Source organism: Brachyhypopomus gauderio, chromosome 1 (assembly GCF_052324685.1).
Source record: "Brachyhypopomus gauderio isolate BG-103 chromosome 1, BGAUD_0.2, whole genome shotgun sequence".
In the NCBI taxonomy this organism is placed as follows: Eukaryota; Metazoa; Chordata; class Actinopteri; order Gymnotiformes; family Hypopomidae; genus Brachyhypopomus; species Brachyhypopomus gauderio.
In genome coordinates, this window is record NC_135211.1 from 41,917,042 (window position 1) to 41,942,084 (window position 25,043).

The 25,043-nt window shown below is 42.0% G+C and overlaps 1 pseudogene; it reads left to right on the forward strand.

The window, feature by feature from the left end:
- LOC143488613 (butyrophilin-like protein 2) overlaps positions 1-25,043 on the forward strand; it is a 62,590-nt pseudogene that overhangs the window by 5,266 nt on the left and 32,281 nt on the right.

The window sequence follows — 25,043 nt, forward strand, 5'->3', positions numbered from 1 at the left end:
GTGGCTGTGAGATGAGGCCAACGTCATGAGGTCCCTCTGACCACAGAGAAGCTGTTATCTGATCTAAAATTAAATTATGGTCAAGATGATCGCAGCATTCTCTCTCCTGGAACCTGCTCAACATATCACATTAGAATAACTTTGACAAATGACATTGTTTTAATAAATCAAGTATTACAAGACTTAGCATAGCTCACACATGGAATATTAGTTATTACCCAATTCTTAGCTATAGTGGCTCTCCTAATCATACCAGCGTCGCTAAGCAGGTGTCAGCCCCACAGGGACCACCACACCCTCAGGCTCCACCCATATGCCCCTGGTTGCAATCTCCCATACCTTATCTTGTAGCTCTTCCTCAAATTCCTCCCCATAATCTGGATCCCCTATTGGTCATAAAACAAAGTAACATGCAGTGGGTCGGGTGGCAGGACGCAAGGCTCAGAGTGATCCACAGCTCCCAGGCCATGAACACAGAGTGGACGCCTCTCGCAGTGCAGGAGTCTGACTCCAGAAGATGTGAACTGTGGGAGGCCATTCCGTGGAGATCACCAGTCCTAGAGGGCTACATAACACAGTAGCTCCTAGTTTAAAAAATGTCTCTTTTGCAGACGTTATCACGTGCAGTCTCTGATATGAGGAAGTTGTGGTTAATGGGCTGCTGGCCACATTGCACAGTCATTGGAACAGCTTTATGCAGGCTTTGGTCCCAGAATCAGCATCAGGTAAAACACAGTTGATTGCTGAATGAGTTGCTCCTTTGTTTCAACCAGAAATGACAACCTTTTGAGTACAGACAGTGAGGGACAGCATGGGGTCTGCCGCAGCTTTGGTTTGGTGCTGGTACATACGGACTTCTGGACCTCCCTTGTCCAACGGCGTTCTGAGGACACTCCCTCGACCAGTAACACTCCTGCCCACAAGGAAACATCCACCCGACATGCCACAACCACAGTTGCCAGGACAACCCTGACCACCGTTGCCCCTTGCCCGACCCCTCCCTGTTAAACTTGAGTTAAATCTCATTGGTGGGTACTCCCACCCCTGTTGCAGATAGAGAACATATTGAGGAGTCTGGGGCGGGCCCCTGTACGCGTACACTGCCTGCGTACACCCTTTTCTAAACCAGTTAAGGTGTGAGCATTGGGACACCCGGATGTATGCTGCTTGGCTCTGATAATTTGTGGGAGTTGACTTATCCAACCATGTGACTTTACAAATGGCGGATGCTGCATGTACTGGCCATTTAACAGAGGGCCTCACCTTAATGTTCCATTATGTCTAGTGAGGGGTACTTCATGTAGCAGGTGAGTTGTGCTTGCTGCATACTGAAAAGCACTTAACTTAAACAGTAGGCTATCTTCACACTGTATTCCCTGACAGTGTGGTGAACTCATTAAAATTATTCTATTTGTAAGCAAAACTGCAAAACAGTTCAAACAGCTTAAAACGTTAAAGTTCATACAATGATATTCAAGTTTTAATCTCAATAAGCTCAACATTTTCAAGTGAAGACAATCACTAAACTCATTGTTTTTCATTTAATATTTGCCGAGCGTCTGACACAATGCGCTCCTGCATGCCTATTGGTTAAAACCATCTAATTAACATACTGTGATTTTTGAACAAACATGGTGGACAGTGCGGCTGGTGCGTGAAAACTACACTGTAAACCCAGCGTTAAGGTTTTGCACTGTCTTAACTTTTTGTTATGTTTTAAGTTTAGATTCCCAGACCTGAAGCCATGACTGAGGTGTCCCTGAGCAAGACCCCTAACCTTCAATTGCTCACTTGAGATAAAATGTAAGTCGCCCTGGATAAGAGCGTCTGCCAGATGCCACAAAAATGAAAAAAAAGTTAAGTTGGAGGAAATTCTATTAATTATATCATTATTACTAAAAGTATTGTAGTATACAGTACTTAAATATATATATCTTAAAAATTAATATTTTCCTAAACTTATATATTTTATCTAAAGTTTTTTTTTTTTTTTTTTTTTTTTAAGTTAACTGTACTTAAAAATTATATTACATGAACGTAACATTTCTTAGGTAATCGGTTACAGCAAAACTTTTGAGTTTAGTGAACTTGTTGGGTTTTACAGTGCACTTTAACACTAAGAATATGAAGGTCCACCGTGACTTTGCAAGGAAGAGAAATTTATATGTAAGGGAATGTTAACATAACACAGGGCACAGGGAAAACACCATAGGAACTAAAGCAACTAGCGATACAGAAACAAAACAGAACCTTATTAACTAAACCAGACTGCTAAAAACATGTGTAGCAAGGGAACATGTCAGTAACCTAAACCGAAGACAAAACTGCTAGACAGGCAGATTCAAACACTAATAATGCATGAACATCTATCATACTTTCATTAATAACCAGACACCAAAACAAACTAAGGACAAGGAGGCTAGATGAACCAGTAAAAATCCAATACCAGCAAAACTTTTAAACATTTACCTAAACAAACTTATGACCCAACTGACGAGAGTAACAGAGGGAAAAAACACAAGATCACAAACACAATAGCCCACGATCAGAACATATAAAACCAGGAACTAAATCCCAGACAATAATGAGATATAAACTAGAAACAGCTGAGATGGCAAATGAGGGCAGAACTATACAATGAATGTATGACAGTGCATCAACGTGCTACCACACCTCTAACGTCTCCCAAAGCCAATATCTTATCAAAACTTATCTAGTTTAACTTGCCAAATACATCACCGTTTCACTCTGGCATGTCTACGTCACTTACTCACTTCGCTTATCCCGGTGTGTGCGCCATCTATAACTATCTCCACCCAGTCCCTATTCATTTGCAGTTAATCCTTACCGCACGACCTGACTTACTTTTATTGTCTATTTCCCTTTTTCTTGGTCCCTTAACTCCCTTCTTGGTCTTTCCTAGTTTAACTCCTTTAGCGGGATTAGCACGTTTTTTATTTTATTTTATATTTATTTATTTATTTATTTAACCTCTGCTCGCCTGCCTGTCTTCTGTGTGCACCGTGTTCTAATGTTGTTCACCACTTCCTCTCTGTCAGTCTCTCCAGAGTGCTCAGATTCACTTCCTCATTGGTCACAGTTCTCCCCCCCCTGCTTGCTCTCATCTTGTCAAATGACTGAATTTGCATGGGGTTTTTTACACTCTTTGTTGGGGGTTTTAACTATTTGGGACATGGGTTTTTTACACTCTTTATTGGGGATTTTAACTATTTGGACTGTTCTTGTTTCTACATTAACCACTGAATAGATTCCTTTTACCTCTCCCTGAGTTTTGGTGGCACTCTCCTGTGAGGAAGCTGTGGGCATTACCGGGCCTTGATCATAAGGTGGCACATTTTTCTGACTGTCTGCTATCTTCCTGGCCTGTTCCCCGATAGCCCAAGCCAACAAACTTATATTTTGCATTGCAATGCTAGTTCTCTTTCACAATTGATTATTTTACGGTTTAACTGCGCTCGCTTCAGTCTTCCTACATTCTCATGTTGCTCTTTCAGTTGTTCTAATTTGCAGAGAGACTGTGATGATTTATGGTCAATGATGTCACCTAAAGACACACGGTCGTCGCCTGCCTGTCTTGGTCACCTCATACTTTTAATGTCTCATAACATTAGTTGTATGAATTACTTTACAAGTCACAGTCATTTGTTCCTATAAAGTTTTCCACTCACAGAAACCAACACCATAAACCAACCATTTTACATCAAACTTTTGCATACATTTCGCATTTCCTCACCAGCCATTGTTGTTGATAAAAAAACTGATACTCGCCTGCAGTCGTCTTCAACCTTACTTTAATAGATTGAGGGCTCTGTTGACACCGTAAGGTTTACCACCCTCAATCAATTCAGGTTCTTGGTCCGAAACCAGGCGATTTTGGGGGTACCTCAAGTCCCCGGGACGCCTGTGACCCAGCTGACTCGAGAACGCCGCTCGGTCTTACCGTCGCCTCGTCAGGCAAACGGGAGGGTTTGCCACACCCCAGGAAACAAAGAAACACTTATTAGGCCATTAGGGACTCCAACCCTGTTTTCATAGGGACTCCAACCCTATATATTCCTTTTAGGGACTGAAAACCTTTTTCCTTTTAAACCATATATTTTACCTTTTAAACCAAACCAAAAAAGATAATAAAATTTTTTTAAAAATTGCTATTTAATTTAGCATCGACCAAACACCATTAGTTCATCACAATTTGGTATTATACAAATGTGCAGAAATTTAGTTGTAACAGGTATTCTGCTTTACCTTTAATTGAGCCGGCTCAGACGAACTAACGGTATTTTAGAAGACGTGTTCCAAAAATCTATCTCTTCCCATCACGTCGGAAGGTCACCAACTGTTGAGGGCTGTAAACTTCTACCTACCACCTTAGCCCAGCGTGTTCGTTTGATGGGAAGGAGATAGCAGGAACCACCATACCAAAATTATAGCAATATAACAAAAAAGGCCTTTATTAAAACAGAGATATCTCTGGGGATCTCACATTCTAACATTTACATCAGAGACCCAACAAGTGTTTGAGCATGCCGTCTTTATATATGATTTCTCCGCCCCCAAACGCTTAATAATAATAATAATAATAATAATCTTTATTTGTATAGCACCTTTCATACATACATGTAACTCAAAGTGCTTTACAGTATAAATAAAAGAAACATTAAAAGGAGATAAGACAAAGACAAAAAGACAGAAGAAAATGTTAAAAGAAATTAAAGATAAAAATATTAAAATAACATAAAAAGTTAAAAGTGAAGTAAATAAGATAATAAAAAGTAAAGTAAATAAGATAAGAAACTATCTTAATAGTTTTAACTAAAAGCGGATCTAAACAGGAATGTTTTGAGACTGCTCTTAAAACTATGCAGGGATGAAATGCCTCTGAGCTCTTCAGGAAGAGAATTCCAGAGCTTTGGGCCATAGTGGCTAAAAGCACCCTCGCCAATCTTTAATCGGCTTTTAGGAATCACCAGTAGATTACTGTTTGAAGACCTGAGAGACCTGACTGGAACATATCTAACCATCATTTCACTTAGGTAAAGAGGGGCAAGACCATGAAGACATTTAAAAACCATGACTAGAACCTTAAAATCTATTCTAAAGCTGACAGGTAACCAGTGCAGTGAGTGGAGTGCAGGTGTAATATGATCTCTCTTTCTCCTGCGGGTCAGAACCCTTGCAGCCGCGTTCTGAACTCGCTGTAGGTGCGAAATAGAGCTCTTTGGAAGAGCAGATAGAACAGCGTTACAATAATCTAGCCTTGATGTGATAAATGCATGGACAAGTTTTTCACTGTCAGCAGGAGAGAGCATATCTCGGACCTTAGTGATGTTTCGAAGATGAAAGTAAGCTGTCTTGCATGTAGTCATGATGTGTGATTTGAAGCTGAGCTCATTATCAAAGGTGACGCCCAGGTTCTTAACACATTGTCTGGCTTTCAGATTCATTTGATTTAAATAAGTCTGGACATCATTCCTTTGTGAATCACTGCCTAGAACAAGAACCTCTGTCTTCTGTTTATTTAACTGCAGAAAATTGTCAGACATCCATGTCTGTATATCATCTATGCAGTCAAACAGTGAGCAAATTGATTTTAGGGCTTTAGGTTCTAGCGAAATATAAAGTTGAGTGTCATCTGCATATTGATGATAACTAATACCATGTTTATTAATGATGTGTGGTAATGGAAGCATATATAGGTTGAATAGTAACGGCCCAAGAATTGATCCTTGGGGGACACCACAAGTTATTTTTTGACGTGTGGAGGAAGAGGTACCTAATGCTACATAGTAATCACGCCCAGTTAGGTACGATCTAAACCAGTCTAAGACTAAGCCACTAAGGCCTACCCAGCTCTGTAGTCGATCAAGAAGTATTTCATGATCAACGGTGTCAAAAGCGGCGCTTAAATCTAGCAGAAAAAGGACTGAGAGTTTGCCTGCATCCTTATTCAATCTCAAGTCATTTACTACCTTAACTAGGGCTGTTTCAGTGCTGTGGAGAGCTCTGAAACCAGATTGAAAAGTGTCATTTATTTGATTTACTTTGACATAGTCATTCAACTGGATTGACACTACTTTTTCAATGATTTTGCTAAGAAAGGAAAGGTTAGATATAGGTCGATAATTATTAAGAATTGTGGGATCAAGATTTCTATTCTTTAATAGTGGTTTAACCATTGCAGTTTTAAAAATTTTAGGGAATTCACCCAATTGCAGAGACTGATTAACAACCGTTAGAACTTCATTTGCTAATGAGCTCAGAACCTGCTTGAAAAAGCTTGTTGGTAAAGGGTCCAGTTCACAAGTAGAGGATTTTAGTGATGAAATCACATCAAGTAGTGTTACCATGTCAACTTCTTGGAAATAAGACATATTAAAGTTAGGCTGAGTAACTGATATAAGGGTTGATGGTCTATTAGTGCTTGTTGCTATGTTCTGCCTTATACTAGTAATCTTGTCCCTAAAAAATATAGCAAACTCCTCACATTTTTCAACTGAAACAGTCTCAGGGAAGCCACAGGAGGTGGGGTTTACTAGCTGATCTATGCTTCTGAACAAGACAGCTGAGTTATTATTGGATGAATTGATTAAGGTAGAGAAATAGTTTTTCCTTGCTGATTTCACTTCACTGTTGTAATTCTGCAATGTTGTTTTATAAATATCAAAATGTACTTGCAATTTTGACTTTCGCCAACGTCTCTCAGCCTGCCTACAATCTTGCCTAAATTTTACAATAGATGGAGTGTTTCTCCAGGGCATCTTAATTTTACCAGAGATTATTTTAGTTACCTTTGGTGCCACAGCATCAATACAGTTCCTAACTCTGTGTGTGAATGTTTCAACTAGCTCATTCCCATTTTCTGAGAGGGGAGGGAAGGACTGTATCATGTCTGTGAAGGCCACGGCACTGCCAGTACTGAGATAACGCTTGGTTATTGTGCGCTTTTCACTGAGTGTTCTAGTAGATAATGACATGTTGAAAAATACACCAAAATGGTCAGAGATTGCAACATCAGTAATTTCAGTATTATTAACCTCTATACGTTTAGAAATGACCAAATCTAAAATGTGGCCATGCTTATGAGTTGGGCCTGATACATGCTGTATGAGATCAAAAGAGTTAAGCATCCTCATGAATTCTGAAGTGATTGGATTTGTGGATATATCCATGTGAATATTAAAATCCCCAGCAATTAAAACATAATCAAAATCAATTAAAATCCTTGAAAGCATTTCTTCAAAATCTTCAAGAAAATCTGCATGTAGTCTGGGAGGATGATAGATAACAATCAAAAGAACTGAATAAGTACTGTTGAGTTGTACTGCCAGATATTCAAACGTAGGATGTTCCCCTAATGAGATCTGCTTACATCGGAATGCTTTATGGTAAAAACATGCAACACCACCACCTCTCTTATTTACTCTGGAGACATTAAAATAGTTAAAGTCGGGAGGTGAAGCTTCATTTAGCACTATTGCTCCATTGCTATCAAGCCAAGTCTCTGTTAGAAAAAGAAAGTCCAGACAGTAATCTTCAATTAATTTAGCTATTATAAAAGACTTGTTTGTGAGTGAGCGGACATTTAGTAAGGAGACTTTGAAGACTTGATGTGTTTGATCAGCATCGCTTACATCACTTGTGCATTTCACTGGGATCAAATTTTGTTTGTTACAATGTTTTGTACCCTTATGTTTTCTTCTGATTACATTTTTATTTCGATTCTGAGAGCCATGCCACCGGCTATTTAAAATAACTGGAATGTAGCACTGACTAGGAGCATGGGTTCCAGTGTGTCAGACCTGAGAATTCACTGAGTGTGCAGGAGAAGTGGGTGAGTTCCTGCAAGACAGCAGACTGTAGTGTTGCAGAACCTCTTCAATCTCCAGGAGTTTACCTCTGAGACTGTGGACAGATTCTCTGACAGGAGATGGTGGGCTCCTTTGACTGACATTACTGACGTTACTGCTGGCGGTTGGGTGCAGATTCCGCATGTGAGTGATTCCATACATTAGATTGTCCACAAGCATTTGAGTCCCAGCCCTGTTAGGGTGAAGCTGATCAGGTTTAAAAAGCTCAGGACGCCTCCAAAAAATGTTGAAATTGTCAATGAAGTTTACCTTCCGATGTGCACAGGCTGTAGTGAGCCAGCTGTTTAGAGCCAGCAGTCTGGTAAAGTGACCACTGCCTCGACGTGCAGTTGGTATCGGTCCAGAAATGAACACTTCACACCGGGAAAACTCCAGAATGTCGAGCAGATGGTTAAAATCCTGTTTCAGTATCTCAGACTGTTGTTTGTAAACATCGCTAGAGCCGACATGTACAATCAGTCTTTCCGTAGCTGGATGGTCATGCAATATGTGTGGAATCATGGGTATCACTTCACAGACAGTAACACGAGGAAAGCAAAAGGCCTTAATACTGTTGCTCCATACATCTCTGATGACTGAGTCCCCGATTAGCAGCGTTTTGGGCTGTGGCGGTGTTCCTCGTCTTCTTTCACCGTTAATGCCTCGGCGGCTAACATGGTTACCACCCCGATGGCCAACATGGTTACCACCCCGATGGCCAGCATGGTTACCACCCCGATGGCCAGCATGGTTACCACCCCGATGGCCAGCATGGTTACCACCCCGATGGCCAACATGGTTACCACCCCGATGGCCAACATGGTTACCACCCCGATGGCCAACATGGTTAGCATCCCGATGGCTAACCCTCTTAGCATGCTTGTTAGCATGCTGCTGGCTAACACAGTTGGCAGCCTGGTGGTTGGTCCGCGAATGGCCAGAGTTATTTGCAAGCTTAGCAGCCAGACTGGAGTCGGATCTCTGATGCTGATTGGGGTGCGTTTGATGTCCTTGATGTCCTGGAGAGGGAGGCAGTACGTTGTGATGAGACTGCTCAGTTTCTGCTACTTCAGTTGAGGCAAGAGCTTCATATCTGTTATCGAGAAGAATGTTCTGTTCTGAAGATTGCTGCTTGCCGCCGCTGCTGTGCTGGTTTCTGCTACGTTCCTTCCCCCGAACAAGAGTCCAGCCCTTATCATTGTTGTTGTTAACAGGATTAGGAGTTGAGGCCAAGATGAGCTTAGGCTTTGCCCCCAGTACATCCCAGCGACAATGGAGAGAAACGTCTCTTTCTTTGCCAGTCACAGGGACGGTTTTGTCAGCGGTTTGTGTGGCAAGAATCGAGTCCAGATATTCTTCCTCCTCCCTTATAGAATGTAAGGTATGGATTCTTTCCTGAAGTTCTGCAACCCTCTGAGACAGTTTGATACACTCAGAGCAAATAGATGATGTGGAAGCATGAGGCATAATCGCAAAAGCACCGGGCACAAGGCTCAAATATCCAAGTTAAAAATCCAAAGTGCAAAAATAACACCCAATAAGTTCTGGCAGGTATTTCACAGCTGAAAACAGTATCAGCTGCTGATAAAACAGTGCACAAAACCACTCACAAGGATGAGGCGCAAAAAACAGTTCACTCGCAGTGTCGGACTGTCGGAATGTAAAAAATGCTAAATAATCCTTTATAGATGAATGTAAAAAAGCTTACCAAGTGAAGTAACGAGTAATGGATCCTTTTAACTTGTAAAAATAACTTGAACTTGTAGATATAACTCAAATAAATGAAAGGACAAGCAGAGCTGACAGAAAAGCGTCTGTACAGGAGGAAAGCAGGAAGTCAATCCTGCTTAGATCTTCTTCTATACCTTACATGGTGTTGTTCTTCAAGCATACAATACTTCTCTTTCTTCTCTGCAATCCCAACATGGACATATGGTTCCTGTCTATGGACTGATAGGTCGGAAAGAGGCCACCATTCATGAAGATGCTGTAAATTCATATTTCCTCAACGTCGGCACAATCAGGCCTACGCCTTCTGCTTTTTAGATCTCACTCTACAGTGTGGTTTGCTCAACATCCTCCCCCCAGGGTTCACCGCTCGGACACATCTTAGACAATGGTCACATTTTACTTCTACATTAAACAGTGGTTACATTTTATTTCTGTATGATGTTAAAAGAATATTGCATTATGTTAAAAGAATAATGTTAAAAGAATAAACAAAGCATGTGTTAATTGCTAAGCAAAAAACCCCAAATCACAACAAGATCCACAGAAGCAGACTAGGAGACGTAGACGACGTAAACACACGCCCAAAAGGGAGGGGCCGGGGTCCTCAATGTGACAGAGAGAGTCTCCCAGTCTCACGCTGTATACTTATACTTGCTATTTCACTAGTTAGTTATTGACTGCGGCTAAATACCACACAATGATGAATAATTTAAGTGCAGTTTTCAAAGTATTCTGTCTGTCTCTGTGTAAAACTTTTTTGTAAGATTATAGAGTGATGTATTCTAAATAATGTCCATTTTCATCCTCTCTCTCTCTCTCTCTCTCTCACACACACACACACATTAAGACTCTGAAGGGTTGGTGAGTGTGAGTTCCTGGGTTCTTTTCTCTCCCTCTGGGTCAGACTGGATCTCCTGTTCTGTGGGTTTATCTGAGCAGGAGATGAAGGAGATCAGAGTGGTGCCACTTAAACCAGGAAACAACGGTACCATTCAAGAAAAAAAAAAAAAAAAAATAGTGTTTACATATTCTGTGGTAAAATTACATTTGTAATTATTAAATTGTAAAATCGTAAATTGTAATTAGACTTTTAAAATTCATTATTAATTTAGTATAATATAAATAACATGAATTTAAATGAATTATTGACCATTTAAAATAATTACTTAATGTGATGCTGAATGCGCGTGGACAAACGAGACGGCTTAAAAGCGAAGATACACGCGTAACATTTATTTTATGCGTAGACAATGCACATGGAACATAGACACATATATGACTGAGAGTGAGGGGGCAAGAGAGTGAGGGATGAAGTGAAATCGACTCACGGCGTGTGAGGGTGCAAGACCCCGCGCTGTGGAGGAGAACGTACGAGAGAAGATTTTCACCTAGAGAAATTTGTAATATAATCTATCGAGGTGATAAAAGGATAGAAGAAACATCAGAGCATCTTCCAAGAACAAAACCGAGAGTTTATTTTAAACTGCAGCCGAAACTGAGCGGAACTTCAGCGGCGCACCGGTAAGGCAGAGCAACGGCTCTGCGTTTCTAACGGCAACAGAGTAGCAGCGACCGGACAGTTGTTAGCAAGCGCTAACACAACAAAACAACAAAAACAACAAAATAATGGTGCCGATACATACAACTGACAACAGACAGACAGTTAAGGACAACATCACCCAAAAATGAAAAAAAAAAACGGTTTCCAACGGCCATTCGTTAAGTATAACTTGCTTCCCTACCTACCAAACCATTGAGACTGTGTCTGTTAACCGTGGCAGGTATTCACCGTATTTCGCCACACCCACTTTCAAGTGTGTGTTTCTTCCGCCTTTGTGTTAGAACTTCCGGTCAGCTATTTTTGCATTAGTGTACACTACTACATTTGAATGATTTTTTTCATAAAATAGGCATTCTTGTCTATTTACTTCTTTACTTAATTACTTAAATTTACAAAATGAATGCAAGGAAAAGATGTGGCCATTGATAAAATAGTTACTTATCTGATAGCCTCACAAGCACCCAACGCGTTTGCTTCATCGGAACTTCATAACCGAGCCATTTCTCAGGATAAGGATGATCTGGTGTTGGTTTCCCCTCCACAAAATGATAAGAGCAGTATGGACGTTTGGGTGGATGTTTTAAATTTAGCGCCTTCAGCCTTAGACGTAGGTCCTCTTCTTTGGAAGGCGGTGGATATAAGGTGCCCCACAACACTCAGATCTTTTCGAGCTGTGTTCGTAACACTATTGGTCAAGCACTGCTACATCTTCATGCTGCGCGGTTTGTTTACAAGCCCAGCGAGCCGCTAATACTTTTAAAACCGGCGTAGTAGAAAACTGGAGACTAGCGATATGAAGTATCTGTGATATTGTGATTGTGATTTGAGTCTTGTTGGTGAGACGCGGTTCTTCTGTCACACGTTTGGAATAAACCACATACGAGGTTCAGCAAAGGCACCGCACACGACTGAGGGAGGTTTAAAAACTACTGACACTGTCTGTTATTTTCTTCCTAAAAGTGAGCGCAGGTCAGTGGCATTGTAACGAGTGTTGATAACGGAGTTTATCCACTTTTTACCTAGAAAACAACTGTTGTGTACATAACAGAGCTCGTAGTGTGCTCCAAACGTGACAAAGTCCTGAAGCATATCACGACTTATGTTTATATCGAAGTTTGTGCTTGTTTTTTTACTTAATACTTAATTTGTGTCCATTTTACATCCCCCCGCTAATAATTTACACTCGCCATGCCCCCTCTTGTGGCTCTTGGTCTCTGACGGGTTGGCCACCTCTGCTCTAACTGAACATATTATGCTAGTCATTTTGTGTTTTTGTCGTTTTGCTTGTAATCGGTATCAGCAGGCCCGTTGACAGTCTTGCTAGGGCCCGGGACAAGAAAGTTTAATGTGCCCCCCCCCCCCCATTTGAATTTCGTCATTTGACAATTCTTCTTGCACCTCTTGACTTTTGTAACTTCGCGCGCTACGCGCTTCAGCGCAATGAACAGTCATGTTCGCAGGGTTCATACACCTTTATAATGTGGAATTAAAGCACTTGTACTTCACTTTAAAGGTCCATTTCAATATTTTCCAGCACGTTAAACTTAATTAAGTTAAATATTTATACATATACTCGAAATAATTCGCTTTTTATCACATTATTTAATGATTGTTTATTTTCAAAACGCCCAATCTTAACGTCTTCACGAGAACTGTTCAGTCAGACAGCTATTTGTTGTGAAACGAAGTAGTTACTTTCAAGCATTTTCAAGTACTTTAGCCTAAATTCCAGCACTTTTCAAACCTGGAACACAATGCAACATTAAAATTCGTCAGGTAAATGTTTTCCTTTCTTTTCTGCGCTCCAGATTTCTGTATTTACTTTAACTATCCACCACTGTATTTCCCGCTGTTGTGGGGGTACCAGCCGGTTACGGTCGGTGCTGGATCAAACCATTTTCCAGTGGGATGTGGGGGTGTATGCACTTAATGGAAAATATGCAGATAGTTTAAAAAACATATATATTTTAGCCATTGAGTTTATTTTGAGTACAGAATTATTTTATATTAATGAAAGATTTCAAGATTATTTAAAAATTATAGACTTTAAATAAAAAATAAATTGCTGGGCTCTTTGATGGGCCCCCCTGGCCCTGGGGCCCGGGACAACAGACCCGGTTGTCCCCCCCTGTCGACGGGGCTGGGTATCAGCGTATCCGTAGCACCGGAAGTTCCAACACAAAGTCAACCAAAATGGCCCTGCCCAGCGTTGTCATGGAAAATAGCGTGAATAGGAATAATAGGTATAGGAATAACAGGGCGATATGTTTTAAAAATCTAATTAAAATTAAATTAAATAATCAACATGAAGTGAGCAGCAATATTAAGCTAAGGCTAGGACTTCTAAACATTAGATCGCTTGCATCAAAAGCAAGCGAAATAATCTCAGATAACAGACTAAATGCACTCTGTTTAACAGAGACATGGGCTAGAGTAAACGAATATGTACGTTTTAATGAAGCAGCTCCTCCTGGATACAGTTATGTACATCAGCCCCGTGGGAGGTAGATCCTGCCAATCTATGGGAGGTAGATCCTGCCAATATTAAAACTGAAGTGAAAACACTAAAATGAAAATACCGTTTTGCCATTTCTTTTTCCATACATGTGTGAAAATATTATGACAAAATTAAAAATAAAATGAAATCACTTAATTTGCAATTTATTGTTTCACTCGAGCACGGGTCATATGTGACAAAAATAAAATTAAAATAAAAAAGGAGGATTGGCGCTACCTGCTGGTAGTTTTCTTTTTCATTTTCCACTTTTCATTTTCATTTTCCACTTTTCTTTTTCGTTTTCAACTTCACCAGTATGGAAAAGATTCCGTGCCAATTCGAAATGTAATCGCTACTAGGCAAAAATGGAAATGCAATCTACAAAATGCATTGCTTTTCCATACAAACATGCAGAATATGTGCCACAATGAAATGCAAAAGCACTATTACATTACGTTTCAATGCACTTTATCTCTTTATTGAAAAACAATACACAAGAATTGCCATTCAAAACCAAAAAATTGTGCCAGAATTGAATATAATACAGCTCGAAATGTAATCACGGCACCGAGGTATTGCTTTTCACTGTACGGTATTTCAGACATAAATGTTTCCTTTAAATGTAATGATCACGAGATTGATTTAAACACTGATGTGATGAAAACATGCCACAATGAAAAGTAAAAGCTCCAGTGTGCTCCAATGCTCCAATGCTGAAGTCTTGCCAGAAGCCACCTTGAAATGCAATCGACTGAACGTCATTGTATTCCACTGTGTGTCTCTGCGAAGCTGTATTTGTGCCAGAATGAAATCTAATCACTGTCCAATAGGAACGCTCGCCTGAATCTAGGGCGGGGCTTAGACTCCAGTCAGAAGCAATCGCTCGTAGCTGGATTTGAAAGCAGCAGAAATGTCTTTTCACGACAGAATAAAAGAAGAAATAAACACTCTAATTGGACAAATTGAGGCTGGTACAGTTACAGAAGACTACGTGCTTTTCAGAGTGGAGTGGATTTTAGAGAACATGGGCCATGTTCACACACTAAGCGGCGAAGACTTTTCCGAAATTTCGAAAAATGCACTGAGAAACATTCTCGAACAACTCCGTGCTCCAGCAGTCCAACCAGGAAGAGGACGTTTGAAAATACCTGTCCCACTCAGCGGTATAATCCGCTATCTCAGCCTTGGATTAACTGTAACAGCAATTGCAAAAATATTCGGTGTGTCAGTGCGAACAATGGAGGAAAATGACGTGCGGTACGTTTATGAAATATAACCACGTTATGTCTACATTATCTTGTATTAAAATCACAATTTTCCGAATGAGAAGAATTTTTAGTATTTTGCTTCTTTCTGTCTCAAGGGTGGCTGATTTCTCACAGATGACGAACTCGACGCAGTTGTAACGGAGACAGCCAAAGACATTGCAAAATCACAAAGTGGATTACTTTCACCTTGGAAGGCAAGAGACTAACCCATCCACAGCTCTTTAAGTGTATGTAAACATAAACACTGGTCCTTCGCTCGGTAACAATCACCAAGGAATCCCTACTCCTAATGGCTCTCCTCTCCAAAAAGCTTAGGAATCTTAACTTAGGAATCTGATTGTCTGAGAGTAAAACAAAGACCTTTAATATGCTCTAGCCAGGATCAACCCTTCTCAGGAGGGCAGAGAGCAGTAAAGGTCTACACTCATAAACTTAAATCACAGGCCTATCTGATTCTCCAAGGTTTGACCTCATTTTATAACACCTTGAATTCTTGTGTTAAGACCCAGAACTAAAGGTGCAATATTTTAGAAATCCTTGTAACTCCAAATCTGAACTGTACACAGAATTGGAATTCAGCTTACAGGAACCAGCTCGGCGGATGCAGTCTAGAGACACCAAACATGACTATCTTTCACCCAAGGGAAGGACAATTATGCATGGAACCAATATCCAGCTTCCCAGCCTTCAGGCACCAGGACAGAGTACCTCTGAATTGAACATTATGTGATCTGTGGTTGATATAAAGAAACCAATCGTGATCTTTCATGTATTAAGCATTAAGTAATGTTATCAGAATCTCTGTGGTTATATAATCACACCACATTGATGCATATCCATGTATTACTATAATTTCAGTAGTTAGATACACCTATCTTTGTAGCTTTGAATTGTATCGTGAAAGCATGCATGCATATACATATTCTTGTGTGTTCTGCTGTTTAGATATGCATGCTCATTAAGTTCTGTGTGTTAAGGTCATAGTGTTGGAAAAAAGAAAATTAAAGGCTAATAACTTGATGTGTCAATCTAGTGTTTTTCAGGAAGACTGTGGGAAAGCAGGAGTAAGGAGGCCTCAGTGGCCTTGAGGAGAACAGAAGGGGCCTATTCAGTGCAGGATGTGTAGCAAGCAGTTTTTAGATAACCAGGCACACAGGCTGGGAGAAGAGGAGCAGGTGAATTTCCATGGAGAGCAGCCAGGATTGGGGAGTTATCGAAACTTAACAAATCGAAACTTATGGACAGAGAGTATGAAAGAAAGGACATCGCCCAGCACGAGAGGCTTTTCGCTTGGACACTGCTGAGATCCACTTGGGTTAGGTAGATTCCTAGGCAACTAGCACCAGTGCACTGAAGAGTTTGTACCACGTATACTTCTATTATATTGCATTAATTATATTCTATATAAATCATTTTAAAAGAACTTTTGTTGTCAAGACTTTGCTTGGACCACTCAGTCAAAAACCAGTCGGTTCATCGGGGCGGTGTTGGGGCCCGTCTGGGTCGGAGAAGAAAATTCCCAACAAATTGGTAGCAGAGGATGGTTTTTGGCTGGAGTCGAATTCTGCAATTAGGACAAGAGAGGAGGTCAATCCGTCCGTGAGGTGACTGAACTAAACCGCGCGGTCTGAAAAAAGGTAAGGAGCCATTCTCTCCTATTGACTGATGTTACTACGTCATAGGCTAAATTAAAGTTCAGTCACTAAATGGTCGAGGCGAAATACTCTGTAAATTTAGTATTGAAATTGTATACGTGTTACAAACTCGATATATAGACAGGAGGATTGCCCTACGACTCATAAAGTCGTGAGGAGGACACCTTGTAACTGCAGTAAACGGTTAAAGAGCAGGTAGCCCATCGGTTCTAAAAGAGAACGGTGGAGGACGCGCTCAGAGAAAGTAGGCAGCCCACGTTCTAAAAAGAACCTTGGTTCTAAAAGAGAACGGTGGAGGACGTGCCCAGAGAAAGAGCAGGTAGCCCACGTTCTTAAAAAGAACTTTGGTTCTAAAAAAAGAATGGTGGAGGACACGCTCAGGTGACGAGTAGGTAGCCCACGTTCAAAAAAAAAAAAAGGGAACTATTGTTCTAAAAAAAAAAAAAAAAAAAAAGAACGGTGGAGAATGCGCTCGGTCACGGTTAAATGAATGAGTAGGTAGCCTGGGATTCCAAGAATAATAGATTATTCAAAGAAATTCCGGAGGACGCGCTCAGCCGGTTTTGGGGGGCCCCCGTGTGTTTTGTTGAAATTGCGTGCGTGATTGGTGAAACTACAGCTGTATCTGTGTATGCGTGTTTGCAAAATTGCAGTGTTGGGTTGGTTTTCATGTACCGTGTGGTTTTATGTTGAATAAAGACCTGTATAAATTGTTTGAGCATACGTGCTATAATAAAACTTGAGAGCCTTTCATTGGGGGACTTACAAACCCACGCCCATAAATCCATGAGCCTCTTATGAGAGGACATTTGAAACCCTGAGTAAATTGCATGAGCCCCCAAGAAAGACGTTCATCATTGTGTACACAAGCACAAGAGAAACATTTCATAAGAGGTTAAAGTGTAAAACAAAAATTATTATATATTTTCATGCATGAAATTATAATTTGGTTTATGACGCTCCGTAAACGTACGATTTAAGTGCTGGAAGTGAAACTCGCGCGAGCTGTGTTGAGCTGGAGTTGTTTGGAGTGTGGAGATATTAACTTGTGTCTGTCTGCCCTTGGGGTGCGCGCTGGCGAATTAAAGCGCTTGCGAACACGACGATAAAGTGATAAAGTTTACTGAATTAATTTGGGGGTATTAAAGTGTTAGTGAGTACAACGAAAAAGTTTTAAAATTTACTGAATCGAATCGAAGCAAAAGTAATTTGGAAGTAGTTTAAAAACCGGAGTTATATCATGGATAATATTAAGGGTTTGGAGGATTATTTGGTTGATACTATGGAGAAACGTGCTGTGCCGAGAATGAGGTCTGACACGGTGATGTATGTGAAAAAATTTTTTGAAAAGATGCGATCCGAAGGGTTGTGGCCAGACCCGGACGACCGTGGTGTGTCTCAGGTTGATTGGGAGCAGATCGAGAAGCATTGGGTCACACAGGTTAATAAAGAGAAAAAAAGATTAGAGGCTAGCGGAGCCCTAACTAAGCAAAAGCGTAAAATCCAGCTGGAAGAAACTGAAACTTATTTGTCGTATGTGAGAACATTTCGGAAAATTTGTCAGAAGATTAATGATAAAGAACGAGTTGAAACCAAAAAGACAGAACTCCCTGTGCACCCTCCCTATGCAGAAAAAGCGTGTGAACCCAGTGCTCCTCAATGTCCGCGTGCAGCGCTGATGGCGCCTGTGTCTGTGAGTGAAATGAGTGACGTTGATGTGGACGGGGCTTCTGCACGTCTAAAATCAGTGAGAGAGCGTGAATGTGATGAGGGGAGACAAGTGGTAATGGAGGTTGTCAGTGATGTGGCTATGGACAAAATAGAGAGTAGACTAGCGAGGTTCGAAGACTGCGCGTGAGAAAACTGGAGAAACAGAGATAAGTGATGCATTGCAAAGAATTGAACAGCGAATGGCTGAGAGTTTGAGTCTGAGTGCCCCCACCCGGTTTGAACAGACGTTGAACAGAGCAGAGAAAGTGGTCTGTGACGTGGAGAAAGCCATCAGGCAGGAAGAGGCTAAGTTGGAAAAAGAGCGTGCGAGACAGCAAAAGAAATGCGCTGCGGATGATAAAAGGAGAAATAGAGGCGCACCTGACTGTAGAGATACATTGATTGTGACTGGTGAAAATTTAGAATGGGAAGCGGAGAATGACGAGGGTGGGGCGAACAGACGAGTGAAAACTCCCTCTTCAGAGGAGAGCGAGGTGGGAGATGAATGTAACCTGACTGAATCCGAGGAATGGGTGAGAGTGCCCGCCTACTATGACAGGCACGGTGTGGTCACGCGATCAAAAGCCAAGAACACGTCGACCCCTGGTGGTCATTATCCGATAATGGCGGTACCAGGGAGCAGTTTCGCACACACATATGCGCCGTGGACACACAGAGATTTGCACACCATGATAGATAAATTACCCAATCCTAAAAAGGGCGTTCAGTATTTCTTGTCTAAATTTGAACAGTACACGGCTGGGGACATGTTGTGTTTGGGAGACATAAGAACATTGTTTAAAGCCATGGGAGTTTTGAGTATGTTGTCTACAGCCGAGAAGGCGGCTGGAACAGAGCATCTGGCCGATGAGGCTCCGTTCGGTAGAATAAGAAGTGATTTGTGGGGACAGCTGAGATTGCAGAATCAGGACACGTTTGACACGGCAGCCTTATCAGGAGTTAAACCTAAAGAAGATGAAGACCCGATGTCGTACTTAGATAGGTGCAAAGAGTTTTTAGTCGACACGGGAGCCACCACGTCAGTCTTAACAGACAGGAAGTGGAAAAGCTACTTGTCGAAGATGTCACTATCCACTACTGGATTTCTGGGAAAAACTACACTGCAGCCACTGACTGTGCCCTTAAAGGTGTCAGTGGGCTCAGGCCCACAGGTCGAGCACACATTTTTATTTTCAGAAGTGCCCAATTAATTTGTTAGGTAGAGATTTGTTGTGTCAATTTTCAGCTATTATTGAATGCACACCGAGTGAAGGTAAATTAGCTGTCTCTGTCACCAACCATGATGAGCGCCTCAGAATACTTAATCAACAAGCAGCAGACGGCCCAGCTCACATTTACTGGGCCACATTACAACATCCTGAGGAACAAGCAACTGCTAAAAATTTGCTTTACACGTTTAATTTATGGAAACCATGGTTCCTGTCACTTCAGAGTATGACCCCACCAATAGACAGCACACACTGCACTTTTAATTACATCAGAGGGGAGGATGGGGTTTACGGCAGCTGTGGAATAACATTGAAGGTCAATTACAAAATATAATTTGTGAATCAATGATTTTTGGACCTGAAGGTGTGGCTGCACTAGTTGTGTTAACAGGAGAACAGATGACGTACTGGAGAAACCCGGACCAGCAGGATTCACTACCACATGTCTCGCTGTTGGTCTCGGCTGGACATGAACCTCGTGAGCTGGGCCCCATGCTGGCCACTGCCATGAAGGAACAGTTTCGCCCAACCTGTCTGCCAGGGGTAGAGGGTACGTCGGATGGTAAGTACTGGAGAGTCGCATGTGACACCAGTGACTTGGCGTACTTCTGTAACCAGCCCCTGACAGCCACACACGGCAGAGCACTGTTGGATCATGCCCAGGCCAAAGAACAACTAGAGACGGTCCCAGCCAACTTGTGGACCACGACAAAGGTAGATGTAGGATGTGCATCACACCACATGGCTCCTATTAGGTTAAAGCCAGGAGAAACAGTCGTTCATCAGCCACAGTACCGAATCAAGCCAGAAGCCATGGCAGGTATTACAGACACCATTGCAGATTTAATCAAAGTTGGAGTTCTGAAACCCACGACGTCACCGTGGAACACGCCCATACTACCTGTTAAAAAACCTGGAAAAGATGAGTATCGTATGGTGCATGATTTGAGGCGCATTAATGATGTCACTGTAACTGAGAACATACCAGTACCTGACCCCTATCGATCTTTGCAGAACCTGACGACTGAACACTGCAGCTTTTCATGCATAGATTTAGCTAATGCTTTCTTTTCTATACCAATTGATGAGAATGTGAAAGACATTTTTGCGTTTACCTTTAAAGGTCAACAGTACACATACAACAGGCTACCTCAAGGCTACAAAGACTCACCAGGCATCTTCAATCAATGTCTGTTGAAAGATCTGTCTAGATTAACTGACAATGATTTGATTGACTCTAACACCGTACTAATACAGTTCGTGGACGATTTGTTAATAGCTAGTACTTCACCTGATAAGTGCCTTAGAGACACCATAACCATTCTAACATTGTTAGCTGAATTAGGTTACAAAGTGAACAAGTCAAAACTCCAGGTGGCCAGGCCGATGGTCACCTTTCTGGGGAGAAACATCTCACACAAAGGTCACACCCTGACTCCAAATCAGAGACAGTCAATACTGTCATTTCCAAAGCCCACTACAGTGTCCCAAATGATGTCATTTTTAGGCCTGACAGGCTACTGCCGCAACTACATACCTAACTACAGTGATTTAGCTCACAGCCTCAGAAAACTCGCAGTGTCAAAAGGTCTGAGTAACGGGAAGGTGGAACTTGACTGGACGGTTGAGGCAGAGAGGGATTTTATAACTCTGAAACAAGCACTTGCTAGCGCTACTGAATTAGCAGCACCAGATTACACACAACCTTTTCATTTAAATGTTTCTGTAAGAGACAATCATGTTCATGCTTGTCTCTTTCAGAAGGGGGAGAGTGAAGGAAGGAACATTTTATTTTTTCACAGTTCCAAATTAGATCAACCAGTGATAGGAACAGGACCATGCACAACATACATGGCAGGACTCACCACAGCGATAGAGAAGACAGCACACTTGGTAATGTGTCACCCACTAATAGTCAGCACCAATCACGGAGTAATGGCGTTCATAAACTCACAAGCCTTTTCTTTGTCAAGAGCACAACAGAACAAGATAAAAGCCATACTCACACAGCCACACATTACGTACAACACTGCATCAAAACTTGTGAATCTGACTGATAACATTGAAGTAGCCAAAGATGCGACACCACATGACTGCGCTGACGCCACAGAGAGATACATTCAGCTCAGACCAGAACTGCACAAGGTCAGAATTACTAAACCAGGAGCATGGGAACTCTGTTCAGATGGGAGTTGTTGGAGACAAGGTAACGAACTGAAGGCCTCTTACGCTGTGGTACAAGCATGTGGGGAAGAGTGGGAGGAGGTGGAATCAGGAGTGGTTCCACAACCAGCTTCAGCTCAGCTGGCAGAAATGGTCGCACTCACTAGAGCACTGGAACACGCGTCAGGTCAGATTGTGAACATTTACACAGATTCAGCATACATGCACGGGGTCATCCACCATGAACTAGTCAGGTGGATGGATAATGGGTACACTAATGCCACAGGACAGCCAATCAAACATTTGAGAGCAGTACATGAGTTGAGTGAAGCTATCATGTTACCCAAAGAAGTGGCAGTGATAAAGGTAAGAGGACAACAGGGTAAGGGGGTACAGGTACCTGTTGGTCATGGTAGACAGATTCACCAAGTGGGTAGAAGCTATACCCACCAAAAAGGAAGATTCAAAATCAGTCATAAAATGGTTGCAAAATGAGTTGATTCCCAGGTACGGCCTACCAAAAGTGATTAGGAGTGACAATGGGTCCCACTTTGATAACAAACACTTGGCAGAAGTAGAACAAAAGCTGGGCCTAACCCACAAGTTTGGCACTGTCTACCACCCACAGTCACAGGGGTTGGTGGAAAGAGCCAACCAGACCATTAAGACTAAACTGGCCAAAGTGTGCGCAGCAGGAGACATGGACTGGGTTCAGGCGCTGCCACTAGTGTTGATGTCCATGAGAGCGACCCCTACGGGAGAATACAATCTCTCACCACACCAGCTCATGACAGCACGACCCATGCCAGGGTGCCCTCGACCGAGGATTGAGGGACCAGCTTTAGAAATCCAGGAACAGGAGATGTCAGAGTACATGAGAGAATTAACCAAATTGCTTTGTGAAATCAATAAGTCTGTTCAACAGGAAAAAGGAGAAGAAGACCTGGAATCACCGAAGGTGAAGGTGAAGCCAGGGGATTGGGTAAGGATCAAGGTGCACAAGAGGAAGTGGAACGAGCCACGGTGGACAGGCCCGTGGAAGGTCAAAGGTGCCAACGAGCACTCAGTGAAAGTGAGGAAAGACTAAGGTAAGACTTGGTACCACATTTCACACTGTGTTGCAGCAAAAGAACCAACAAGAACCACAGGAGAGATCAAGACACACCTGGAGGAGACAGGAGAAGCCCCAGGGAAGGAGTTGGTGGTAAGTACCGACCCCAGTGTAGCTTTTTACAGAGAATACATCACAGCCGAGGACTGGTGGGAGGAAGGTGAAGGAGACCTGTTGGAGACTGACTGTGAGGCTATAGCACACTGTGTGAGCGCGGACCTAAACCTGGGAGCTGGAGTGGCTCTGCAGATCAGACAAGCGTTTGGCACTACAGGTATAGCCAAGGTGCCCATAGGCAAGTGTGCCACACAAACCACACAGACACACATCATATTCCATTTAGTGACCAAAAGATATTACAGGGAGAAGCCAGAATTAGGAGATCTGATTTCAAGCATACAACACCTGGCCACATTGTTAATATCATTGAACATTAACACTCTAGCCATACCGAAGCTGGGTTGTGGACTAGACAGATTAGACTGGAGGACTGTGAAACCAATCATTAAAACTTTACTTAAACCAACCGGTACCAAGGTGGTGGTGCACCATCTTCCATCCTAGGATGGAACTGTGGGAAATAAGAGACATGTTGTCGGGACGTGTGGGACGTCCAGATGAGGCTCAGTACCAATAATACGTTAGAGTAGGGAGATTAACTTTGAGAACATGGACTTGGCTATGGGGGGGAACATTTCTAGCCGCGGTGATAATAGGAGCGGTGGTAATATTTAGTGTAGGAAATCAGAAACAACGCAATAACGTGAACGTAACTTTGTGTCAGTGGGACGACAATCACACTGTCTGCAAAGAGGTGAGGCCCGATGAGATCCACAGCCCTAACCCGCTAGTAAACGCGACCAAACCAGAGAAAATAGACTTTAAAGTAAGAAAACAAAGAGAAGCTGGAACCAGGCCAGTAGGACAGTCCAAGGACCGGTGTGTACGGACATACGGAGGTGTGGAATTGAGTTATAGAGATGGTACAGCCTCGAGCTGGACTTTTGACTTATGTGAGGTAGTGGACTGCGGGGGAGCCAATGCCTCATACAGAGGATGTGATTTGTACATATGTTGGACCAAACAAGTTAATGCGGGCTGTCAAGGAAGGGGGAGTTTCAATAGTGCAGACTGGTGTCCTGGTTGGGGGTCAGTGATAAAGTACTCGGTGAGATGGAAACCGACATTAGGAGATAAGAAAGGTAACCCGTCCACAACCTCTTTGAGCAAATGGTGGGTCGATGTGTCATTTCAGCGAGACTATCACGTGTCCCAAAATCCAGTAACTTTTTCTGTCAAATGGAATGGGCAGATATGGGGTAATAACAGACCGTTGTACTTCACCCTGGGGGTGGAGCAATCAGGACGTGACATATGGGGAATAATTAAACTCAGCTATTTAGCCAAACCCAAGCCACTCAGCCCAGCGAAACCTGAGGCAGAAATACAGAGGTGGAGGATTCAGCAGACAAGTTCACTCTAACCACAGATTTCACTAAATTATCGTCCCAGCAGTTAACACTAGAAGCGCCAAAGCTCCGGTCATTTGACCGCTGTGACGTCTACTAGAAGCGCCGCCTCTGGTCGACCTAATTATACCTAGAAGCGCCGAGCACCGGTCACTTGACCGCAGCAGCACAAAAAATAATAATATCTTTGCACTGGATCCAATTTCAGAACCCTCCTTTCATGACTTTTCCCAGAATTGTCCTTTTAATAAACTAGTATTTTTACATTGTTAAAAGAAACCCTGCACATGCTAGTTTCAATCGATTTCGCTCGTATCTCTGTAATATTGTCGTCGTCGCCTACACTTCAAGACTGTGATTCTCTTTTCTGCCAGCGGGTGTCACAAAGATTCGTATGTCATTTAATATTTAGTATAACTAAATAAAGATCAATAGTTTTCAAAACTAAATTATTCAAAGTTCAAACTGATTATTGTGTAAAGACAAAACGGAATTCGTCCGTTGAACGAAAGTGAAAGTGTTTCACTTTCCAAAGTCTTAAAATATATACTTTATTTATTAATATTATTTAATATATACTATATATAAGTTTACATCAATGGTTTTCAAACCGTGAGAGCGTCTTGCTTTGCCTAATAAATGCTTTAGTAGTTTGCAGGAATTCTGCGAATGGTAATTAGCCTACTTATCAAGTCAATATCTCAAAGAAATGATCTCTCGGGTATAATCCCTCTTCGCCAGGGCTAGCTGTTAGATACATACATTATGTATGGCTGCTTTT